The 8,233-nt window shown below is 35.4% G+C and overlaps 1 protein-coding gene across 1 annotated transcript in view; it reads right to left on the bottom strand.

Annotated features, from left to right (window-relative positions):
* Nucleotides 1-5,005: 5,005 nt before the first annotated feature.
* Nucleotides 5,006-8,233, bottom strand: part of LOC107700888 (D(1) dopamine receptor-like) — a 9,300-nt gene continuing 6,072 nt past the window's right edge. Inside the window, exon 3 of the mRNA XM_016502724.1 lies at nucleotides 5,006-5,039. The gene's annotated coding sequence lies outside the window, so the exon portion shown is untranslated. The remainder of the gene's footprint in view (nucleotides 5,040-8,233) is intronic.

Below are 8,233 nucleotides of genomic sequence, written 5' to 3' on the forward strand. Positions count from 1 at the left end.
TGTGTGTGTGTGTGTGTGTGTGTGTGTGTGAGAGAGAGAGAGAGAGAGAGAGAGAGAGAGAGAGAGAGAGAGAGAGAGAGAGAGAGAGAGAGAGAGAGAGAGAGAGAGAGAGAGAGAGAGAGAGAGAGAGAGAGAGAGAGAGAGAGAGAGAGAGAGAGAGAGAGTGTGTGTGTGTGTGTGTGTGCAAGCCACTCGGAGCAGGTGATTGGCTGTGTCTCTGGTGTTCTTCAGGAGTCTGTGGTCAGATGATGGTGTTTGTAGGTCGAGGCATCTGCTGCTGTGTTTCTGTGATTTCTCTCACAGCTGTGATTACACAGAACGCTCTCCAGGGACATTTAAGCTGATAATAATTCATCTGAGTGAGAGAGTGACGTCTGAACACACTCACAATGAGCGGGTTCTTCATCAGGATGAGCTGAACACTTTCCCATTCATTTACTCAGTGCTGTTAAGGTTTTTTTTTTGAGGATAGCTACAAAAAAGCCAAATAACATCATGAGAAAACCTAAACTCTGTGATGAAGAGAAACACTCAGTCAGTCCTAAACAGACCCAACAACCATCGTTCTGTCATCATCTGGTCTGACTTTCATCTGTGGAAGAGGTCCAAACAATGAAAGTCCAAAGTTGTTCTTCTTTTATGATCTGATTATTTCTCCCACAGTAAAAGTCGTTACACATACTGCAGTAAACCTATATTTAGTTTGTGTTTATTATGGTTTTATGGTGCTGTAGTAAAACTGTAGTTACTACACTGCAAGCAAAATGTATTTTTCCATTTTGTAAATAAAACAAAGATTATTGGAGTACATTTTACAAGAAAATACTAGTTCTTAATTTAATGTTTAAAAAATAATATTTCTTTGTAATTATTAGTGACGTTTATTAGGATTTCTGAATGGCATTTTTAGTGTATGGTTTTTACTGCAAATCATGGTTAATTTTGTAGCTACTATATTTTTATGAAAACCATAAACCATGGTTACTGTATTAAAACCATGGTCCATTTTGTATTACTGTGGTTTTACTACAAATACTGTACTAAAAATGGGGTTATTTTGTAGTTACAATGATTTTACTACAAAACTCATAGTTAAATCATGGTTACTGTAGTAAAAGCATGGTCCATTTTGTAGATGATGAGTGATGATTTGTGAGTGAACTCTGCGCTGATCTGTGTTTTCTGAATGATTCTGTGGATTAGACTCCATTAGCGGCTCGCAGTAATCCACTGATTAGAAACGAAGCCTCGTTCTCGTACATGACTAGAAAAGATGAAATATTCCTGAATAAAATAGTCACACTTGTGATGTTCCTGGCCAAAAAAAGACGGCATTGGAAACGAATCGGAAACACATCCAGTGGAAATGTTGGGTACTGCAGGCAAACAAAATCTGACTGAAAGCTGATTTTTTCAGATATCATCCTCAAGTTTGGAACACAACTTGTTTAGATTAATGGCTTGGATTTTCTCACAGTTTTAGAGCAAAACATGCTTTGGAAAATATATTTTTTTAAATCGTATTTTTGTGCATTTTTCATAATAATAAACTTCAGTAACTTTTTTATTTTTATCTTTATAATCTCAGCAATAACCTGTCAAGTGCAAGGGTGTAGAGTTTAGTAGAAACGCTATGACATGTCCCTACTAATTTCAGCCACTACTAAACTGTCCCTAGCAATAGCTTTGATCAAACAATTAAATATATGTGTATGTAACCATTGTTTATGTAATTTCAGCCGCATCTGAAATAGAAGTTAAAGAAATACACTAGAAAACTGTGCTCTTTCATTTAGTACATGTGTGAAGTAAGAACACATGAGAGCTGAAGTGTTTCAAACATACGAGCACAGTTCAGCTGAATGATAAAGTTTAGCCTCTTTAACTTTGTGTTGTTTTGTGTTCATCTGTTTCTCCCATTTGCTCTTTTTACATTAACTATCACTATATAGACTAATACAATCAGATACAACAATTTCTCTAATATTTGTTACAATATATACTGATAAACTGAACATTCACTTCAATGCTATGAGAGACTGGATGCTTTCAGCTGATTTCTATTGAACTGTCAGCAACTGAACTGCAGCTCAAACTATTTCCAATATAGTGAATTAAGCTACAAACTCCATCATAATGCGCAATGTTTCCATCTAACGTGTTTTGAGCTGCAGCTCGTCGTAATAATGGTGTGTTTCACTAGTTAGCAGTAAACAGGTTACCTCACCTGAATTCGTATTTGTGTTGAATGTTATCTTTGGAATGGAAATATGGATATATTATTTGTAAACATCATATTTTTTCACTTATTTCAGTTAACGTCATGAAACTAGCGAGATAAGCCAGTATAGTGCTGACAGTGTCGTGTAAACATGACTGAAGACGTGAAAAGAGGAACAGACGAACCGATTCAATTGAGTGAATCATTTACACTGGAACCACTCAGATTGATTCAAACTCGTGACTTTGATCATTCAGTTCAAGCGATTCACTAGCAAAAACCCAAAAGAGCCATTCTTTTTCAAATTTCGACATCGCTTGTAATCAGGGTTTGAATTTAACTTTTTCACTCACCAGCCAATTTGGCTACTAAATGTTTAAGTTACCGGCCATTGATAACTTCTACTAGCCAAAATAAATAAATAAACCAACAGCTTGCGGCTGTCCACACTGGATGTGACAAAGCGTTCACTTGAAGTTTGTCAAGTCAAATCAAGTCACCTTTATTTATATAGCTCTTTTAACAATACAGATTGTGTCAAATCAGCTTTACAGCTTTGTGTCATTACGTCATAAATGAACGAGGCATTAGTTTACGCCTCGTCGCACTGCGTCCAGTGTAGACAGCATCACTGATTATAATGGGTTCTACTGTATTTTGTCGCGCCGCTTGCATCCGGTGTAGACACGGTGTGAGTCTTCAGGTGTTCTCGACTCTTCGTTATTGCTTCAGTGCAAAGGAAACCAGCGCGCCCGTTATATGTCGGGTATGTCGCAGATGCTGCGCAATTTGGCTGTATTTAATATATCATGAGTTCAGTATTTGCACTAAATCAGCGCATATTTGGCTTGAATGAACTTGCCCAAAAAATGAATGAGTGAACATAATTTACGAAAAGTAACCCGCCAAATTGGCTAGTGATTTGACAACGTTACCTGGATTGGCGAGAGTTAATTTCAAACCCTGCTTGTAATGATTTAAAAAAAGTATGTATGGGTGAAACAGGACTTTTCTAAACTCCTAGTTAAACCATTTGTGTTTCGAAGTGCTCCAATCAGATCGCGTATTGTGAATCTTTTGATTTAGAACGGAACTTCGGAGGACGTTTGCGAATCACTAGAACCAGATCTGCGCTCTGAGGTCCCGATCTGAAATGATGGTTCGCGAGTCATTTGATTTAGATCGGGACTATGGAGCACATATTGCAAATCCTTTTTCTGATTTTTTTTTTTATTGAACAGTACAAAACATCAAGCCATTAAGTCAGTACAGTTATAAAAAAAATAAAATTAAAAAAAAGTATACACAAATACAAATCCCCTAAGAAAAGATTTACTGTGGTTTTACTATAGAAAATAGTAGTAAACAGTTAAAAAAATAAGTTGTATAACCACAAATGCCATACTATGGTTAGTGTAGCAAAACCATGGTTAATTTGTGGTAACCATGGTTTAACTATAACCATGTTTTTCTTTTTTAATCTTAAGAGGACACAGGATAAATATAGAGATGCTGTTTCACTGCTTTAGGATGAACAGAACTTTGGATCATTTCCATGTACTCGTCTAGACCAACTAGAATAAAGTACAGAGAGGTTTAGAGCTGGATTTTTGTTTATGTATATGAAATTTAGCTATCAGAAAACAAAAAACAAAGTTATATTCTCCTATATTCTCTTGAGTAGTCAAACAATCCAAAGACAACACCATTAAAACAGAAAGAAAAGTCACTTACAAAATGAGATCAGATGAGCATGAAATAAATCTGATCAGAATGTCTCTGTGTGGTTCGCTGGCAAACAAGTGAATGAATCTTCTTCAGAAGAGACAAAAACAGCAGCTCACTTCAGTGTCTGACTTATATTAGAATCACGTCCAGAAGCTTTTGGTGAAATTTGGATTCATTCATTCATCTGTCAGCCTTGCTCAGGTGTCTTCTTTCATGACAGAACAAACTTAAGTCTGTGCTCCAAAACATTTAAGATTCACCACAGTTTAATTTGGAAATTTCATTTATGCTCAAAAATTAATAAATGGATCATAACTATTCCATAAATATAATTTAGTACCATAAAATCACCCAAAAATACTAAATATCAAATAAAAAAACATTATCAAAATAAAATATAGTACATTCATTTCATTGAACTAAAAAAGTCTGTCATTATTGATCGTCACGCGAACAACACCAGAGGGTTAAGAACAAATATCTGCTAACAGGGTCAGAAAAATCAACCTTTTGAATCTTTTTTCTGACTCCGTTGGCAGATATTTGTTTTAGTCATAAACTCACTAAATTTTGATCAGAAAACAAGACTTAATATCTTCAGTCATTCTGCTTCTCCAGTAAATGTATCTTGATTTAAGGATGTTTAGATAGTTTTCCTGGAAATGATGTGATACTTGAGCTCTAAAACTACTGTTGGTAAAGTTCACTCATCTCATGTCATTATCAAGCTGTTTGACTTTCTTTCTTCTGTTGGGCACAAAAGATATTTTGAAGAATGCTGAGAAACAAGCTTACCATTGACATCAAGATTATGCATAATCATAATAATATACATCACCATTTAGTTGATTGATTACGTCAAGAATCACAAACATTCTTTGCATTTCTGAAATGTTATGTTTAAAAATGCAAATTATTCATTATCTAATTAAATATGCACAGATTTGCATTCAGTTCCAGCACATAAATCTGATCACTGGATAAAGTCAGGTTCATAATTCTGGTCTGATTTTGTTCTTATGTTAGAGTTGAAGGTTTTCCAGAGAGGATTCTGGATTTCTCTTTTCATCGCTCCATAAATCAGAAAACACTGTCAACAGACAGAAAACAAACACATATTCACCATGTTTTTAGGAGTGAAATGTCGTATAAATCAGTGTGAATGATATAAGAAAAAACCTTCAGAATACAGAGAGGAATAAAACTGTAAACCTTGGTGTTTGTAAGAGAACAACTCTTTAAAGGTTGAAATCTACAGACGCAAAGAGATAAAGTGCAACGAAATAAACACTTCAATGTGTATTCAGGAGGTTTTCTGTGCACTAGACTGAAAGAAGACTGAAACACAGTCTGCGGTGAAATGAAGCAAATGCGCAGAGACACACAAATCACATCCCAAACTCCTGACCCAAGCCTGACTTTAACAGCATCTGTTTTCTCTCAGTAACAACTGCATCATATTCCAGACGTCTGAACGAAACCCTGACTGTCCAACGACCCGTCTGAGATAAACGAGACTGAAGTCCTGGATGCTTTCAGTGTTTCTGGAGGATTTTATATCACAGAGTCACTGAGCGTATCAGATCATATTCTGCATATACACTCACATACTGTATATACAGTGGTGGAAAGAGTACTAAGAAATTGTACTTAAGTAAAAGTATTGCTACTTAAGGAATAATTTTCGTAAGTACAAGTAAAAGTACTTGAAAATAATATGACTCGAGTAAGAGTGAAAAAGTAGTTTGCTGAAAAACTACTCAAGTTACTGAGTTACAAAGTACTTTAGTATTATTTTTCTATTTTTACCCAAAATGAGACGATGTGAGCCTTATGGAGCAGGGTTAACCCTAACCCTAACACTCGTTTACTGTAATGTCCCAGGAAATCCCTTATATGGACAAATTCATCAGATATCACTGCAGCTGAATAACATGCAGATAGAGACGCTTTGACTGATCAAACACACAACTGCAATGCAATGCTAATTGACATAGCTTGTATCACAGTATAGAATTTTATAAAAACATATTTATATATATATAACATGTGATATAACAGGCTAAAGAACACTTACACAAGGATGTGTGTGCAGCAGAGAAAACAGCCCGCGGGTCTTCTTGACTTGAATGGTTTAAAATCACATTGAAAGTGTAGTTTAGTTTGGTATAATAACAAAGGTGGACTCCAGCCACATTTTTGGTAGGACAAAAAAAAAGAGCATTTTATTTAACATTTTAACCCATACCTAGGTTTGGGAATCCAAAATCTATTCCAATTCTGGAATAGGATGCTCAAGGTCAGGAATCGTCTAGTTGTTATAAAATTAAAATTTAGATTCCTCTTATCGATTCCTTTGTGCGCATTTTAATATGACTTTAAACCATTCTAGCACAAGAAGACTCGTGCTCTGTTTTCTGTCCTGCACACATATGGACATAGCCATCATTTCAGAAATGAGGGACAGAAATGTTAAAAAAATTAAATTGTCTAATTGACAGGCTTTATTTTTCTTATGTATTTTAACTGGATAAGAAATCAAATACATTGCTGGATGATAACCAATAATTTGTATTCTATAATTTTTTTTTCTGTATTTTCCTAATGACAATTTTAGCACACATAATAAGGCAGAATAGTTTCTATACTGTATTAAATGTTATGTCAATTAGCACTGCATTATTCATATACTATATTTATTACCTCGAAGTGACCTGAAATGACCTTTTTTAGCTACAGCAATAGCGGGATGCCTTTGTCCATATTAGGGATTTCCTGCACGTCATAAGTTATTACTTCTATGAGGCCGTTTTTGACTTTCTGTGCGAGAGCGCCCTCTGGCTTCGAGTATGAATGAAACATGCACTGCATGAGAGTGTTTAGCGCTCCATAATGTTCACATCATCTCGTTTTGGATATGAATAAATCGTCCGGTCATACATAGACTATCTTGTTTGTTCGCCCATGTGCACACACATCCAAAGCGCGCACACAGAAAAAGTGATTTTAAATGCATCTGATTGACAGATAAATCATGGTTGATCTATCAGCCAGATGCACGTAAAATGCATGTATTTTAGACACTTACATTGTTCTTGCTGCATCCATGCAATAACTGCGTCCTTTACTTATACTGCTGTGTGCTCTGGTAATATTGACGGTATGACCCATGTCAGGAGCTCACAAAATTACGATTTAAAATCAGAGCATAACTCACATTCACTCAAATACTGAAACGCTAGTGATGCTGATTCAAAACGACAACGCCGGTAGGGATGTACGGATCGATCCTTAAGTATCGATACTTTCGATACTGATGTTGTATCAAGAGGATTGATCCTCACATAAAAATATTGATTCTAAAGTGCATTTTTAACCATTAATTTTATTTTTTTATCAAGAAATTTGGTGCATAAAAAAACTTCTAAGTATATTAGCGAATAATTGTGTTGGATAGAAGCATTTCTCCTGCTGATTGGAACACACACAGATGCTGAAAGACAGAACTAATCAATCACAGACAGCGGTCGCTGCTGACGCATGGCTCAGTGCTTGTTTAAATAGGGCTGCCTTTCCCAAAAGCATCAGAAGCACAAGTAGATCTTAAGAAACCGTTGTCATATTATTACATTACATTAGCCTACATAACATTGTTATATATAAAATTAATTTTGAAAAATGCATCACGGTTTCCACACAAATATAAAGCAGCAATGATAATAAATGTTTCTTGAGCAGCAAATCAGCATATTAGAATGATTTCTGAAGATCATGTGACGCTGAAGACTGGAGTAATGATGCTGAAAATTCAGCTTTGATCACAGATGCATTTTAAATTACATTTTAAAATATATTAAAATAGAAAATAGTTATTTTATTTGTTATATTTCACAACATTGCTGCTTTTACTGTTTTTTTTTTGTTGTTGTTGTTGTTCAAATAAGTGCAGCCTTGGTGAGCATGAGACTTAAAGGCCTATGAAATGTTAAAAAACATGGCTTTAAAATCTAATATTAAATTAGTATAATTAATGATTATATTCTTTTAATAATTTAAAATATCAGTTTAGAGGTATCGGTATCAATATCGGCGATACTGGGCTTGAAAATATCGGTAACGGATCAAAAATAAAAAGTATTGATCGGTGATTGAGCGTCAAAGCAAAGCATGGTTTGAACGCCCCGCCCCCGCAGCTGAACTGGAGGTTTTGATTGGTTTTGCACCCGAGTCAGACCTGTCTGTTATTGGCTGAAGCGCAGGGCTCCACCCCAGAAGCAGTGTTGC

The sequence above is a fragment of the Sinocyclocheilus anshuiensis genome, unplaced genomic scaffold (genome assembly GCF_001515605.1).
Source record: "Sinocyclocheilus anshuiensis isolate Anshui unplaced genomic scaffold, SAMN03320099.WGS_v1.1 scaffold1750, whole genome shotgun sequence".
In the NCBI taxonomy this organism is placed as follows: Eukaryota; Metazoa; Chordata; class Actinopteri; order Cypriniformes; family Cyprinidae; genus Sinocyclocheilus; species Sinocyclocheilus anshuiensis.